Source organism: Anopheles stephensi, chromosome 2 (assembly GCF_013141755.1).
Source record: "Anopheles stephensi strain Indian chromosome 2, UCI_ANSTEP_V1.0, whole genome shotgun sequence".
NCBI classification, from domain to species: Eukaryota; Metazoa; Arthropoda; class Insecta; order Diptera; family Culicidae; genus Anopheles; species Anopheles stephensi.
Window position 1 is genome coordinate 90,651,519 of NC_050202.1, and position 18,512 is coordinate 90,670,030.

General features: G+C 46.6%; 1 protein-coding gene across 1 annotated transcript in view; it reads right to left on the reverse strand.

Annotated features, from left to right (window-relative positions):
- Positions 1-18,512, reverse strand: part of LOC118505159 (furin-like protease 1) — a 134,049-nt gene that overhangs the window by 48,221 nt on the left and 67,316 nt on the right. The window lies entirely within an intron of this gene.

Below are 18,512 nucleotides of genomic sequence, written 5' to 3' on the forward strand. Positions count from 1 at the left end.
TAATTCGGGTGGAACGTTTCCCCCTCGGCACGAAATAATATGGTCATTAAACACCAAGAACGATACGCACTTAAAGAAACAATTCTTTGAGCTGTCTGTCTGCGCCATGCAGCAGCAGCAAAAGAAAACGACGATGTCCTCGAGACACGACCTTGTGTTGCAATCTGACTCCGCAAATTCATTCGTCAAGCTACCCAGACATCGTCGGCGTGGTGGTGCTCGCATTTTGTAACGCATCCGGTTACATGGCAGATCCATCCGCACACCACAAGACCCACCTACAAGAACCGTAGACAGAGCGAGTGCTCGCCTTGGCACTTTGCAACAGTGCCCGGCTGGCTTGACACGCTCCTGTTTCCGACAATCCGACACAACTCTAGCAGAGCATGCACACCAAGGAGGTACAAAAGAAAATGACAGGATAAAAATCACAGGCTCTGGCAGCTTACTGACTTTCTTGCTTTTTCTGTAACACCACCCTATTCTATTCTTCAAAGTCCTTCGCCACAACCATGGGCGAAACACATTCAACTAAGCACAATTCTTCTGCCATCCACCGCTAACCAGACGCAATCGAAAGGACTGACTCCGGCTCTGTGGCCGAGCTCTAAACCGAGGCGTTTTAACAAAATGGTTCTCGGGACGCTATTTCCCGAGCAACACCGTTACTGGGGCCGATGATTTGCCGCTCCATTAGTGTCCGCTCTTATCTTTTCTGCAACTGTGCTGCCCTCTGTGAGCTTCTTGTTCGCGTCCGTTTGCTTTTTGATTGTTGCTGAGGAGAATAAACTTAGAATAAGAAATCCACGCGAAATTAAGGGTCTGTCCTTCTTTCAGGGTGGAAAACGCGGGAAGGGCAAAACAGGGGGCGCTCAATTACAGTCGCTTTTGTTTCATTTTAACGATATTAATCCTCGAGACTTTCGGTCCAATCGACACTCCGTTGGTGTTGTGGTTGTGCGAGATAACAGAACGGCTTAGCGCTACAGCGGGACAGTGCGGTAGAACCGACGAACAAAAGTTCACCAAAGTTGACTTAGTTCAGGACGCTTGGTGTATGATTCCAGCATCAAATCAACTACATCCATTTTAGCACACTTCACTTGAGCTCATTGTTTTGTAAAATCCATTACCCAACGTGCCGGGAGACTCCATTTCCTAAAATGTTTTGCAGCGCACCAACGCATCAGGCACCTGGGCAAACAAAATTGAATTGACGGATCTAAAGTGTAAGCGCTTTAGCTACAGCAAGATTAAAATGTTCGCAGGCAGAGCCGGGTGTGTCCTCTCAATATCGCATACAGCGTTAATGTCAAAAGCCTTCCAGTGGCCGGTCCATCATTCCGGACGAGCAGCAAACGCATCCGCGTCGACATCGATCCCCTGTTGCACCGGTCATCAGCAACGGCGAGAGGTCGACTCACGCTCTGTCGCATGACACAAGGCATTGCCTTGCTCGTGGGTCCATGCCGCGTTCGAAACTATTTTCTGCTACCGAATGCACTTCGTTCATGCAGCTAGGTGGTTTAGCGACAGCATGCACTTGGTACAGTGTGGTTCTTCGCGTTGTCGACACTTTACCGTTTATGATCACAAACAAGCTCACTTTGGGGCGCTTTCGACAGTTTCATTAGCTACCGACAGCGTACGAAATGGCGCCATCATCGTCATCGTCAACAAACATCCAAAACGCGGTTGTCGCTAAAGGATATTCGTGGACGCGAATCCGCTGAGCATACTGGTGGACAACACTCCCAAATGAGTCGTGTACGTACTGTTAGAAGCTTTTTCTGTTTGTTTAGCAGACATGCGTAGCTCAGAAAAACTTCATGGTTGAGTACAAAACCAGGGATACACTACAATCTTCAACCATCAGTAGAGTTGAAGAAAGGTCTGATATCGAATATATCGCTAAATGCTCATGCTACACATAAGATGAACGGGAGTGCAGCACAACAATGGCATGATATAAGCAGAATCCTTTGAAATGCTTAAACCTCAATCAATATGCTCTCCTTCATGTGTAGGTGCATTCTCCTTTGGACGAGGAATTTAATTTTCCACCATCGTTATAGTATCAAAGCCATAGATAGGTATGAACGTGCTGCTGTGCACACAAAAGCGATCCTTGTTCAATAAAAAACCGTCACGACGTTGCTAAACAACTATCCAAGCTTTCCTAGTGGCCTTCATCTCGTTGACATACTCAGAGCTTGCTTGGATAACGAACATTTCTTGAAGTTATCATTTATAGAACGATTCCCATACGTAGCAATTTACTGCCTGCTATAAATTAGAAGCCGACGACATAAATAATATTATCCGCAATTTGTTGAGCGCGTACATTACGCAAACATACCATTAATTTAAGGGGGTTTTCCATATTTCAATCCTTTTCGAATTTATAATACTGCAGCCGTAGCTCCTCCATGCCCTGCTTGGCACACAGACCAGCACCGATCCGATACTGTGCGAATGCTGAGATTTTTAATTGCTGTCTGATATTTTCAACCATTCCTAAATTAACAACATGATTCTCCCCAGCCCTGCCCGGCTCTGTAAAGGATCAAGGTGAATTACATCGTTTCTACGTTTCTGATAATTAATTTCCCTAAAATAAACAACCAGCAAGCGTGGAGCTTAGAGACGGGGCACCACGCACGCACATCCACCATACGCGGCCACCATAAATCGACAGTGAATTTAAACTTTTCATCCAGACTGAAGCGTAAATTTCCCTCGCTTTCCCTGGTTGCGGATGAGTTTTTTACTCTCTCTCTCTCTTTCTCTCTCCCCTGCAAATATAGCGCGTTGCAGCGTAAAAGCGAGAGTTTTGCGCTTCCACCGATTAGGGAATTAGAGAGACACGGAGCAAGGAGGTAAGGAGCAAGCCCTAATGGATCGACGCTATTTGAGATGTAAGTGTGTAGGAAGCGACTTTTTCTTTTAGTAAAAGCTTTCCCTTCTGATAAGGGCAATAACTGATGTGCAAAATATGATTCTCCTTTCCAAAAAGGGGGTTCGATTTTCTTTGATGTTCAAACGATCAATTGCGAGCTTCGATAAGCAATACTGCGTTGTACTGTTCCCTCAATCGACGCCCCAATCGATGGACGCCGACCGGGAAACCCCATGTTCGCTGTTACCATCGCCCCAGTAAATTGGTGGCAGACATTTACCTGATATCACCCATCACCATCATCATCGGAGCGGTGCTCGATAGTTCTGACAACGTAGGAAAAAGCATTAATTTCCTCCCAGGATTCTCTCGCCCACTCCTTTTTCGCACATGGAAAGCTCATTAGCCTACTGATAATGAGTCTCTAATTGGGCATCAACCCTCCGGATCCCGACCGCAACGCCAACCCACTGCCAAATGGGGGTGAAGTCGTTGCTGTCGGTGTGGGTTTTGCTGTAATGCGAAATAAAGTGGCTTCACCCACACGAGGCCCATGCACATCCACATCCACACCATCTGGCACAGATGAACATGCGGACCGGAAGAATGTGTAGATTGCACAGCGCGTTGGCATAATATTTTACATTTCAACTCGTTGTGGTTCCACTATACACACACACACACACACGGGCGCGCGCCTGCTACCCAAAAATCTAACTATCGACGCTCGATCGATAAGCCATCAATCATAATAAAGCGCTAGAGAATGAGGTCCCCGAAAATCAGACGTATCGTTCGCGGGATCGGCTATCGGTCGTCGTCATCTGGTCGATGTCAGCGGCGCATAATTTCCGGTGATCAAGAGATTTCATTTTTTTAAACCCCCCCCCCCCCACCCCCCCCATACATACACACACTTGCTCGGAGCACCCATGCCGACTGGATGCGTCTTGATTGCAATGGACGACACAAACTAATTGACTCGACAGCAACATCATGCCCGACCCCATTAAACGTGAGCGATCGTCAATTATCTGTGCTGTGTGTCAGTAAGGTTTGATGAGAATGTTGGCCCGCTATAAAGGAGCTGATTACTCGACTTCTAAACCGTAAACGCTACAGTTGGGACAGGCTGAAGCGCGATTTAAATTCTGGCAACAACATCAAACACCCAACAGGCAGGTTATTCTCAGTAACGAATAACTTTTACATCAAAGTTGGTCGAAGGGGATTTTGGGGGAAAGCTTGTAATCCAAACATTGCCCATGTTAAACAACCATCGGCGATGTTAAAACCGAATTGTACCCCAAGTGAAGATTTTTTATATTCGCTCCAACAAATTCACATGAATAACTTTCAACTAATCCCGGTGCTCTTGTGTGCCCCGAACAAAAGCAATGCAGATATGCAGCAAGGACCGCCGCATAATTATTTATCCTAGCGCCATTCCCATTCCTCTCATTAGATTGGGCCTTCCGACACCAAAATGGCAAGATAGTGAGGTATATTAAATCATACACCAGGCATGACCTGTTACCACCACCGTCCGAAGCACGTGATAGCGAGAGATAGTGACCACCACCCTTCAGCAGCAGTAGCACGTGTGCATGACTACAAACTACTGCTGCAGAGTTTATTAATTTATCAACTGTAAAACAACAATTCACGGAGCACCAGCAGCTGTAGCCTGTCCCACTGCAAAGCACATTTAATGCCCTCAACGGCAGTAATGTTTTAAACCGTTCCATATTTTATGCCACAGAACGACCAGACGGGCTTCCGAAAATTTGCAATCACAAAGGACCTGGTAGCAGCAAGCAGAGGGCGCGCGCCTACTCCCAAATGACCGTAAGCCGATTAGGTTGAAAATTGATACCGTTCTTCACCGATAAGCTTCAATTTTCGCAGCAGGGAGTCGGGTAAATTAAACCGGATGTCACCTTTTTCGGTGGGCGGGAATTCTTAAGCACCCAGAGGAGAGTGCGTTGTGCCACTATCGGTAACACGTGTTAACATGTTTGCGAGTAGTGTGCTTTAAACGGAAATTATAAGAAGCGTTTGATAATTGCTTCGATCAAACATTCCCGGTGTCAACTTCAAGATGCAGTGCCGGCTAACATTCGCCTTCGTTCCTCAAATTCCAGGACACTCGACGTAACTTTCGATGTCAAACGATTGGCAGCATTTTCTATACATACAACTCTCGTGTGATTGATTTGGACCAATTGCTGCAATTGAATAGCCGACACACTCCCCTTTGATGAGAATCTATGCAGACTGTCTCAAACGAAGCACGACTTCGTCTACTGCTTTTGCTTCTTCGGACACACCAAGTAACTTAGTTTGACAGGCAGACACACAGTCGGTAAAACTTTCTTACGCTTACTCGCTCCCTCCGAACGGAACGCCCCGAAGCGGTTGGCCAGTAAACAATCTAATTAGCACCGACGTTAGAAGGCACTGCGGCCAAGAAGAACGTCGAACAAGAGCCATATTTGCAGAGTTCCTCACGGAGTCGGATACAGCACCTTGCAGCAGCAGCAGCCCGTGTGCCAGTCTATTCTAACGAACCGCTCACGTTCATGGCTGTGCGCTGAATAGGCTTTCGGTCACAACCGGCCGCTCCCGTTCCGTCCCCGGCTTTCTGACTTCTGCACCGTTAGCAGGGCTGCTGGGAGGCGAGGTTTATCTGGCCTGCCGACTCCCGGCAACACTGACGAAAGGGATGATTTGAATGCGTTCTGATGGCGACTCACCTGAAAATAGAGCAAACGGAACAAAACGAAAAGTGTCAATTAGTACCGTCTGTCTAAGTGGTGCCAAGTGGCGAAAGGCACTGTCGTAATTCTGTTAGAGGTTTCGCCGGAGCAACTTTTGCGCTAACTGTTCTTTTCCTTCCCGCGCTTGTCTGTGTAATGTGCCCGGATGGCCTTAAAAGTTTGAACTCCTAATATATTATTCTAACAAATCGTGTTCCTGACTGTTCGACGCCAGGGTGCGTCTATTCTTGGACGAACAAGGGTAGCGGTAGAATATTACGATGGATGTTAGATCATTGAAAACTCAGTACTGTTTGTGTGGAGTTCCTCAAAACAATAGCATAACTGCCCAGGATTACAATGCTTCCCATAGTTATTATGTTATCAACACGCTGGCACCTTCCAACGCATTTGCTGACCAGAATTAATGGAAAGAACCCGCGCATCGAGCACTTAGCAGAGATCCGGGAAAACAATGAATTTGTTGGCTCGCATCATGACCGTCATCAACGCCGAAAGCATAACAGAAGCGTGTCGTCGTGTTTGTACAACAAGAAACAACACCATTGGCTCGTTCAATGGGCAGCTTCAAAAACAAACAATGGAGACCGACAACATCCTTACGGAAAACTTGAGACATTTACTTCCGCAGGGAATCATTCGCCGCCCAGCTCCACATTCGGTGCGGTACGTTGGTGAGCATGACTCGAGAGAATATGCTTCCGAGCAACACACTCATTTTGCTGACAGGTAATAAAACGAACTATAATTTACCGCCCTTCTTTCCTGGCGGATGTATTCTTTCATAAGCAAGCGCAAGATCACACAAAAGGCCGTGCAGCGGGCAGTGTGAGTGTTTGCGCATTTTGACACTGTTTAATGATGAGGATCAAGTCTGATGAACACATGGTTCAGAAAGTTTTAAATTCGCTAAACCCTTTAATACCGGATAACACATAAAAAATGTGCACTAAGCTTTGAAGAGTAACAGATACACTAGTACACACATCGAACCTAAATCATGCACGATTGTTTGACAAGCGAACAAGCAAGCATGAATGCAAAACAGAACCACCCTTCGCACGGTCGGCGGATGTCACAGAGAGTGCGCATTGCACTTGCACAAACGCGAACGTACGTACAGAATCATAAAGATCGTCGGTCAATGGGCATCCGCACCATTCGATAGGGACATTTGCAGCACGGCAAAAAATGTCCATAAATTAAATAGTTGTCCCTCGGTTGGGATGGCCAGGCGGACGCCTACGAACCGACGCGCCGCTTTCCATTCATCATGAATCGTATCGAACGGTCGTTCATCTGCGTCCACCAAACGATGATTTACTATTCTATGCTTGATTCCCCGGGCCTCGGGTGTGTGCTTGCGTTTGTGCAAGACGCAGATCCGCGACAGCCCGAGATGTGACGAGATTCGTTACGCTTATGTTTTGTTTAATTCCTACGCCACTGGGTGTAGAGACGGTGCAGCATACAAGAGCTTGGTCGGTCGGTCGGTTGTAAATTGATTTAAATCCAGCACAGTACATACGCTTTAATGTTGGAAATACATTTCAATTTGGTTCCATCTGGGGCAGGCGATTATATCATGTTGAGGTTAAATGAACTTCATTACTGGCAATTAAAACGGCGCTTTTCTTATGCTTTCCGGAGCATTAAACCATCGGTTGGGGTAGACCTTTTCATGATATGCAATTAAAACTATTGCTCAAAAACCTTGGAAGTAGCATGGAATTTCCTGATGATCCATCACAACTGTTTCGAGTTAAGGAGTCAATTAAAATGCTGATACGGAACCGATGCGGAAAACTGAGGCTTTATCGCATCAGGAAACAGAGCATCCGTTTTGAAGAAAATCTTGGATAAAATGGACATTAGCCGTCCATGTGACTCAGAATAGACCATAATCAATCACAAAATGTAGTTGACATGCTATGGAAAGAGAACGTGTTGACGATCGCAAGGACGCCCAACCAACCCCAGTAGCGATCACATGACTATTTTGGGTAAAGCTTTATTGGAGGACCTTACTCAGCAACTATCTATCCACAAAAGAGTAGTAGAACTGATAGCATTTTCTCTCTTTTAGGGCTCTCAACGACCTCTTAGGTCATGCCTAATAATATATGACTTATTACACTTAATCCTCAATACGGGAGGACGGTCCGAATGGGATTTGAAACTCGGTCCTGTTGTGTAAAGACCAGTGTCGCTGTCAAACCCACCACCAGACCACGCCTAAGGGAATTTTTTAACTGAAATGCAAGCAGTACAAGCCAAAAATATTTAACTAAACGTCAATGGGGGCGCCTGGTGTTGCTTCTTGTAAATGAGGCAAATAGAGTTTTGGAGATTTACAAGAAGCTATCTTCTATCACAAGCAGAGTCAAACGTTAGGCTCACTAAAAGAATGCTTTGTCCATTGATTAGTATCCACCCCTATTTGAAAGGCCCTTTCGAACGAATGCTTACTTTTACGATACAATTATTCGCCGTACGTGATGGAACCACGTTTAAACCCGCTTTAGCAAGCATTCATTAGCGCTCTGCTAAGAACGATCACGAACGGAAATAGCGTGGACCGAAAGAATCACATAAATCCTGGAGCCAGCTTGTTTCCAGGCACGATCGTTCTACTATTACCAGTTCGTGCAGGTTGTAGGAAAAAAATATTGCCCGAAACACTATAAAATCAGCACTCAATTCGTTGATGCTACATCAAATCAAACACGAAGGAAGTAAGGTTTTTTTTTACTTAAACCCTTAATTATACACCTAAACAACGGTAGTACTGTTACCCAAAATAATGCATGCCGAACAGATGAAAGGGAATGCAACCATTCTCATTCATCATCGATTACTGTGGGCACGGCCGGTCGGTCGGTCGGTCGTACAGCGCACGCGGGACAAACTTCCGCCGTTGAATATTCAAATGAAATTTCCGCACACAGGAAGCAGAATACGATGTAATTTACATACACTTACAAACACACCCACACGCAACTGCTGGGGGTCGTTTCGAATTTCGCGATACAAGCATTCCCTTTAGATGAAACACTAGCATTGCTGAACGGTAATTGAATTCGAATTGAATTGTATAATTATATGCTACGATGAATAACGCGCCGAGATTGTTCTTATTTCGGTTAAAATAATGTTCCTTCGCTTCACCCAAATCTAACCTTTAACACAACACGGTTAAATGTATCGTTATTCGCACGAATAATTATGGTAAGGCCCAGGCCGATATACCGAGCCGCCGCCGCAACGGAGCTGTTGATTTATGAGGTATTGAATATTTATGCAACAAGAAACCTTTCACCGACACACTGCGATAACCTGCGCCTCACGGATCCTACCGACCGAGGACCACAGGCTACTCGGTCCCCCACTCAACGGGGTGTTAAAAAGGTTCCACGCGTTCTCCCATGACCTCGGCTGCTGGTGACCCTAAACCAGCGTCCGGGGAGCATTTCGGGGCATGCGAATGCATAAAACGGGGATGCCAGCGAATTTCGTCCGCGCACACGGGCGTCTGCCAATGAATATTAATTCGTGCGATTCATTCCAACGGTTCAGACTGGCTGGTTTTCGGCTACCTTTCCCCGGGAGAGCACGACGACACACGACATGGTGCTTTTCAAAAGAGTTGACAGTTTGTCGAATGGTGTGCTGAATGCCGTCTGCCATGTGTTTCTCTCGCCCGGCGAAATCAAAAAGTGTGCCAAACAAATGAATGGTGGATTTCGCAGAGACGTCTGACTGTCTTAATTTTCTTTATTAGAAGCTACAGCGATGACGACCGAGCGCGCGCGAGAGAGAGAGAGAGAGAGTGATCGACAGAAGGCTGGAGAACGGCGCAGTATTTTGCACAAATATCGTACAAATGGATTTTTGATCGACAATTGTACTTATAAGGCCCGGATAAGGCCGATTGGTGTGGTGAGGGCCGAGCGGCCTATGCTAGCCATTTGTCTCAATTCCAAATAATTGACAGGCTCACTTCGCACCAACTCCAAGAAGGAGGGAAGATGGGTTTTACTGAGCAAGACGGTTCTGGGTGACACAGCTGATTGATTCGCAGCAAGTGGACGCTGCTGGTGACGTAAAGTACATCGAAAAGTATCAGTATCGCCAATTTCTTATGAATGTTTTCTTTGTTTAAATAAATACGATCCAGAATTCCACTTCAGCCCAACTTTGTGATAAAGCAATCCCACATTCTTACACAAAACATCAAAGATTGTGCGAACAAGGCGTTGAGACGAAAGTTTCTCTCCAGTTTTAGACACCGAAAGGTTCACACAAACACACAAGTCAAACTCACCGGCTTCCTCTTCTTCCCCCACAAAACCCTGAATCCCTTGGTGGACTCCTTGTGCCACCGTGTTGTGGCCCGGAGACCAAGCCAAGACCAAGGAAGCACGCCTTATCGCTCGAGGGCAATTCGATTTGCTTCATTAGTAACGAGCGGGATTTAGAAGTCCGCCGACATCGGTCGGGTTACGCACACAGAACCAACGGCCAGGAGGACCTCCTCCTCCTCTTTCGGCGGAAGTTTTGGTTGTAAATTTTGCCAGAAAAAGGCATCTTTCAAGTTTTGGGACGAACGGGGCCAAAAGTTTGCCGTCCCGATCGTCAACAGCGATGGTGTGGGTATTTGCTAAAATAGCGGGGCCCAATCCCAAAAACCCAACCATGCATGGTCATAACCCGTTTTAGGATGGGAAATATTGGCTGGCCAAGTCATCGACAACCTGCCCTGCAGCTGGTGCTGCTGCTGCTGCTGGTGTAAGGAACGCTAAATATAGCGTTACAAATCTCATTAACACATTCGATCGGGCGTTCAGCGGGCGGTGGCGGTCGAGAGATTTGTGTAATGGTAATTAATACTGTAAAAATTACGTTAATTTATCGTTTCGACACGTCGTTTGACAGTTCGTTTTGTTTCGAATTTGCTGGCTTAGAGAGGCGCCTTCCCCACGTGGTGTAAGGTTTCTTGCTGTTGAGTGGAGTTTTCTTTGGCTTCTCCTCGAAGGACACGGGCATCAACGGATTATACTTACAAACATAAGTCATCATTATTATCGTAGCAAATTTACGGATAAGGTCGACTGTTAGCTTAACTCACCATTATTATTATGTCCTTCCCCGGCATTATTCCACTCTCACTAGCCTTCACCTTTAAATGCTTGGAGTTCACGGCGAACCCGTGAAGACCTTGATGTCTGTTGAGTTGATATGCATCCGTCACGTAATATGATCCACGGAACAGGTGAACTTCACCTCAACCCACCATTAGGGGGAAGAGATCCTAGAATCGGACCACGACCCTCAACCTCAAGGGAGTTTAGAGCCTCGGTCACCTAAGCGGCTTACCGCCCGGTCTCGGCCCGAGGAGTAAGACAAACGGTTCGCAAATAGCATTCGACAGCGTAGTAGAACAACATGTTGCATGTTTGGAGGGCGGCTAATGCGCGCACGACCCACCGTTCCCGCGGTCTTATGACTTAACTGCTGATTGGACCAGCAAGGGGAAGGCGTAAACCGGGGAAAACAAAACATCAGTGGGCGGTACCGGGCGCTAATACGACAGTGGCATGTTTGAAAGGATACATTTTTCCGCTTGATAAATTACCGCCGGGCATGAAATAGTTTGCCTAACTGACAGGCGCCGGGTGTGGGTCCTGGGTTGAAAGTTGAGAAAACATTATGCCCGGGCGAGGGCGGCGTACGCTCCAACACTTCCCGACACTGGACTAATCGCACAACAGGTAGCGCTCCATAGATGGGGGGGATTCTATTTTCAAGGGTTGTGGAGGAGAGTTCTGCAGAGCGGCGGCGTGTTGGATAATGAGGATTGATTTGATTGAAGGAAAAGAAAAAAAAGCAGCAAAAAACCTGCCACAATCGTCTGGCGGAAGTCGAAACTGATCCGAACTGATGGACCAATTAGGGTGTAATGATTGAAGTTTAACAACAGCTGAGTGGCTTGATTAAATAATTCGACCAGTTGAGAGCTTGCATTTGGCTGCTGTTGGATTATTGGCCACCAAGAAATCGGCCATACTTATGAATTTGATTGGCAATTGGCAAGTTTTGAACAAACATAATAATATAAACTTTAATAAACCACTTCTTCGAACACACTTCGTCCGAGGTTTCATATCATTTCCGGCATTTTCTCCTCCCCCGGCACAGGATAAGTCAATAAATAATCAGATTGAAAAAAGGGGGAATGAAAAAAGTTTTCATTTTTCGCGCTTTCCCACTGTGGCACCACCAACGAACCAGGGTGTCCGGGGCGCACACGAAAGCACATTAAAAATCGGGCCTGCCAGGCATTGCACCTGATGTTTTCTGAAGTTGACCATTTGGAACACTTAACTGGGACAATCCATCTCTTCTTCCGACGTGGCCTTCCCTAGTGAGCCTTCGACATATTTCGCTTGTTCGAAGCCTTACTCTTTTTTTTTTGGTTTAATCCACTTTGTTCTGACATTGCCCCGGCGGTGGTTCCATGCTGGCGGAGAAGCAGCAGCACGACAGAGATTAATAATTCTCCGCGGTCACCAATTACCGGACGGCGGCTATTTATTTCAATTTCTGTCGGGAAAAAGCGGCAAATCGAACAGGATAATGGTGGCGATCGATTCTTGCTCCGGCTTTCCAGGTTCCCCTTGCACTGCTTATCATTTTTGCATGACAAGTGACGGCGAAAAACTCTCCTCCTGTTCAAGGACCACCGCGAACCTGGCGGGAAAATGTCGTTAAATTAAAACTAAATGAAAGAAATTGTAAGCGCATTAGCGTAGCACCAACCGACAGCTGTTTCTGTCTGCGAGGGAACAAGAAGTTTTACCTAAAGCTCCAGTGTTGTACAACAAAACCATCCGCCAGAGAATATGGTCGTGGTGGGCGTTCAACTTTAAAGCACAGCGTAACATCCACACGAACCACCACGAAAAAAAAGGGACCGTCGACGACGTTTACCCAAAACTTTGCGAAAACATTCTGTCCGAAAATTTAACTTCTTCGGGCTCTTGCTCTGCTTTTGGTCGCACGCCAAGGGGAAAAACGGATTAGGCAGTTGATCCATGGGCTGGCTGTTCGCGAATCGGTACACGAGGGCGAGCCACAGCTGTAATTAGCCAAGATGGTGCGGCATAAAAATAGCTCAACTTTTGCCAACGCACTTTTGTCTACTTTTGATTGTTGAGGACCGCATCACGCTTTGCCCTTTTAACATTTATCTCGGGGCCGGCCATGCGGACTGAAGCATTTCAACGTTTTCACAAGCTTTTTCCTGATGAGCGTCCAGAATCCTGCTTCAATATCCCGTTGCCGTACTAATATGTTGCCTCTAATCCGTTGCTCCAATTGCAAGTTGCAAAATTCGTTGGAAAATGCTGTCAAATCCATATTTGATTGGGAACCAAACCAGAGAAAAAACACCCATTGCCATTTGCATCTTTTCCCCCGGTTTGAAAAACTACGCAACGCTGCACTCTGTCTGACGTACGAGCGAGCCAAGGATCGTTTGTGGTCCCGGGCTTTGTTGGTGGGCCTCCTCCTCCTCCTCCCGATTGTTGTAGGTTTCGGGTATGCAATTTTAAATTGATTTTTCGAGTATGAGCAACGTTTCTATCGGTCGGCACTCGAGAGCCTCGTCCGCTGCCAATAGAGAATTGTGTTTCAAGTTTATAGCTCATGTCAAACACTTGTCGGATGCAGCCGGATGCCATTCTCATGCCATCAACCAGGCTACGGCGTTGCTGTCTGGTCTGGTACGCGTTCCGACACAAGCAATTATGAATAACGTGCCTTTACTGGTCGGCCCCGCTTTTTTGTCCACCATGAAGAAACACAACACGTGCGGGTCCGAGTTCGGGATGACTGGATGACCACTTCCCCGGTGCCTATTCGCAGAAAAATACCCTCCGGTGCTTTGGATCACCGCAACGATCCAAAGGCTGCACAATACGGACACCCTTTTGCAGTTTCCATACCGGGTCGTTCGGGTGTGCCAACAACGGACAAACGAAAACGTACCCAGAGAGAGAGAAGAACCCAATTTCCAATCAAATTTTTGAAGTTTACTTGGCTCCCCTGGCCAGCAACACTGAAGCCCGTATTCTAAACTAACATCATCATCAGCATGTCTATCGAGTCAATTGCATGTGAAAAAAGGGGGGTTTTCGTGGACTTTGTAGTAACCCTACATCCAAAACCGAGTATGTAACGCTCTTTTTTAAAATAGTTGCTTTACAAGCTTGTGCATCGTATGTCAATAGTAGTGGCCCAACTTAAATTTAATCAAAACATTCCCCAATTAATTCTATTTTTTTCTTTGGCGGTATCTCAATAAAATATGGAAAGCATTCATGATACGCTATCAAAGCCCTTTTTGCCACCCAACTCTCACTGGAACTCTAAACGCAAAATTCGCATGAACTTATTACAACTTTTTGCAAAATTCCTGCAATCATGCAAGCCTGATTTAATACTCCGACGTGTCGTGCAGCTCCTCATAGTTGCTATGACTACGAGGCAAACATTGGTCTAGTGGGAGTTGGCAATATAGCACCAATCGGGTCGGAAAAACAGATCACTACAGCAACGTCAGTTGCACCGGCCGACCATTCGTCCTCTCAAACGTGACAGTTTGATGTCAAATTTCATCGAGATCTTTCATTGGCAGTGTGTGAGTTAGTCTGCACTCGAGGTAAAACACGAGTGATGTCCATTGCGCATCGTTGATTTCTACAAACTGTTTAATTAAAATGTTAATTACAGTGTCTGCATCCGACGGAACACCTATATGCGGAGATGACAGGCCTGTGTAACGGGAACGAACTTAAGCCCTGAGGGGTGCCATGAAGTCTGGATTGGATGTAAGCTTTTCCTGTGTAATAAACCAAGGGATAATCAAGTATCAAGAGTAGTTGAAACTTCCATTTTTCAACTACTGTTACATAAACAAACTTGAGTTGTGCCAACAATAAGTGTCTAAAGTCTCGTTCCACCCCAGCTGTGTCACCACACGATGGCGTAAATGTGGAAAACAAAACTATGTTTGATGAATATTGGATTTTGAGGCAAACCTTTCCCCCCCCAAACGAACTTCTAACAAAAGATGTAATGCACCAGACGAGCTGTAGCTGCGGTCTGCAGTCATGCATGCAGCCCTCGTGGAGTGGAGTGTTGCAGCCATGTTTTGTTGGCAATGTTTTCGACACCCGAAAAACCTCCGAAAACTTTGTTACTATTCCCGTTAAACAACCATCTGGTTTCCCAGGTGTCGACCGTAATTTGAGATTCCGTTTTTTTCCGAAACTTTTCTCGTTTTAATAGAAACAGCCAAATACTGTAAAGCAACGGCACAACAGTTCGACGTCCATGCTTAAAGCTCTGTTGTTTGGATGCATCTGAAATTTGGGCGAAATATTCCGGATGACATTCTTCTGCTATATTAACTAATGGAAAACTTGGTCAAAACTTGTTAATCAGTATTTAATTAGAAACCACACCCTTAGCAAACATTCCCATTTTCGAGCCAGGAACAAAACATTTCCTTTTTACTGCGAACCAAACATTAAGCACGATTGTGGTCCCGCGTCCATTTCCTTTCTAGGGGACGAAACGGTACACCCGGCTGCCCAAACCCCACTTCCAACGTCTCGCTACCTTATGCCGTTGCCTATCCTGCGGGCTAACGGCCGTAAAACAAATAAAAACACTGACCACAGGAAGAAAAGCCGACGACCGACCGTATCGCACTTATTATGCCCCCGCCGAAACATCGTCGTAACTGAATTTGTTTCTCGCATTGTCAAAAACTTTTCCCTCGTCCCTTGTGCTCGTGCACGCTGCTGCTCGTCATGTTTCCTGGCTGAAAGGGCCCGAAGTTTTGACCATCCAAAGGCTCGAAGTTACTTCTCGCTCAACAAGGCCGCACCACCCACAGATAACGATACAACTGCTCCTACCGACCGACCGACCGACCGACCGGGGAAGGGAACCTCAGAAGATAAGCCAAAAGGAACAAAACCCCGGAAAGGAAGCTAGTAACTAAAAGAACCTCAGAACATGCCCTTTTTTTGCTGCTACCTCGCTATCATTACGATAGCACAAGCCTCGGTAGCAGCTTTTCGCGAACGAAATGGTTGAATAATAATGTCCATTAAAATGGCACAAAACGTCACAAGACGCCTGAAGATGGAATAGATGCGGGCAGAAAAACGGGGACTCTGCTACACATTTTTGCATCATCGACATGATCGTCATTATCATTTGCTCGCTGGAAATGCCGCCGCCCGCTCTAATGAACTGTGCATACATCCCCGGCGAGGATAAATGAAGATTTACCGTCTCGATAGCAAATGAAGCATGAAGCCCTGCGCTGCTTATCGAAAACAGTTCGCTTTATGCCCTTTTCCATCAAATCCTGCCAAACACGGGGCTTCGTCTTCTGACGACAATCGCCATTTTGTGAGGCTCTCGTAGCTGTTGCTCATGGCCACACCGTTAAATGAAGCTGCACTGATGCTGTAAACACAATGATTTCCCAACGAAAACAGGGGGAGAAATAAAATGCACAACTCGTAAATGGTTTTTAAAGTCTGCAAACGACATAAGCGAAATGTCTTGTTGAAGTCGAACCGCTAGTGATCCTACCGCATTGACCGAAGCCAGATATGATCGAAAGCATTATCTAGTTACACATTATGCGATTCCATTTAAAGACAAGCAAAAATAATGACTTCCATCTAACGCTAATCTGCACGCACATTCTACACTCGGGCGGGAACGCGTATCACTGAGCAGAGATATTCAATTGAGGCTTTCATTGCATTGCGAACACCTGCCCGAAGCACTCCAATAATCCCGTAGCCCAGTTAGCCCAGTTAGCAGTCACGCATTGTTGCTAATAATTATCACTATCACTTCGCCACGCCTATATCCACGATGCGTTAGCCTCAATGGAGACGGACCCGGCGATTGCAGTTTACTCTAGACCAACCATTTGCCTATGACTGCTAATTACTATTATTATCAAATTACATCGCATTAAGTGCGCGCCTCGCGCAGATGCCAATGATTTCGCATTGCGCGACAATTTAGATTCCACGCAAACAAATAGGGGCTGGACTGCTGCTTCTTCTTTTTCGTTTCTGCCCCTGCTGCTGCTGCTGCCCCCGTATTGTCTCTCGTCCTCTCATTAGTTGGTTTAGTTGTCCGAAGGCAGGGGGGAAAGGGACCATGGGCAGAAGAACTCCCACCTACACCCCACCTCACGGTACCTCGGTAGAATCGGTGGTTGAAGGTTGGTTTATCGTCATATGCAAAGCAATTAGTTTAATGGGCTATGGAACGCCTATTTATAGCCGAGCATGCACACAGGTCCCGCTGCCGCCAGCTAGACTTGGGGCGCTTGGAGTTCTAAACGAACGGCGATGCACGCGAGATACGATGATAGACACTCACACACAAAAATGTCCTGTAGCATCAGAATACACACTGCCCATGACCCACACACACACACACAGAGGCCACAGTGGTTTAATGGGTTTTTACTGGCGCTATTTGTATCGTGGGTAGCCGCGGAACCGGCTGCAACCCTTCGGCGGATCGAACGCACTTCAAACCATTGTGTCGATCGGTTGACAAGTCGACTGCAACAAAAATGCTCCCCCCCGTAGCGAGCTCAGGCTAATAACTGCTCGAAGTAATCCTACCGTTTTGAGCAACAATCGCGCTGCTGCATCCCATACTCTCTCCCGCACGCGCGCGCGCAGGAAGTAAATTAAAGTCGTCTACACAACAATAGCCATCGATGGACCACTTTTGCCATCGTTTCCAATATATTTGCCCCAGTGTCCTTTCACTCCCCACTCCCACTGCTCTCTCGATACACAACAAAACCGATAACGACTCAAAGTCCTTAGATCAAGCGAACCAAAAACCTACCCGCCAGTGGTGTGTGTGTGTGTCCCCACCACAACTCGCATTGGTTCATTTGTATGAAGTTATTACAATCACTGCAATAAAGTTAGAGGAAGCAGAGGCGAACGGTCCCCCGTTAAATGGGACCCGTCAACTACACACTATTCTACGGGATGCCATTTTGTGTGCCGTGCACACACAAACACACCGCCCCCTACCCCCGCTGGACTCCCTAACTCCAACCGGCACCCCTCGAAACAAGCAAACCGGAAGTAGCGGAAAGCTTTATTCACCGAGCACTGCCGCTCCTTCTTCTCTGGTCGTTCGTGATGGTGACGATACAGTGTCCAGGATACGCCCGGATGCGAAGCCACAGGAACGAAATATTCCAACAGCTCCGCCCAAGTAAAGCGGGGTTTGAGAACGACGAAAGGATTTATACTCCTCCGGAGGATAATAATTATACAATCGCTAGGCGCGCATTTTAAGTGTTGGAGGTTAAGCACTACACCAAACGTTGCATATTTAGTGGATCCAGTGGATGGCAAACGAAAAAAACACTCGCACACCAACAGAGAGAAGGAGCCGACAGGCAACCCTCCCCCTAATCCGGCGCTCATTCCACAGCTATTCGAGGTCAATTTGTGTACGCTGTCGGACGCTGCACAAACAACCTCGTCGCAGCAGTGCTTTAATTCACCACTGATTTCGATCATAATCCAATGCCGGACCGTAAAACGGGAAGGAATAATTTCCGTGCTGGATGGTCGTTAAGCGATCAAACTTGTGGTGTGATATAGCCACGGTACCGCAAGGAGTGTAATGGGCTCCTGAATAAAGGATTCAATTCCCTGGCGAGCCGTTAAAGTGTGTGTGAGTGTGTCTTTTTT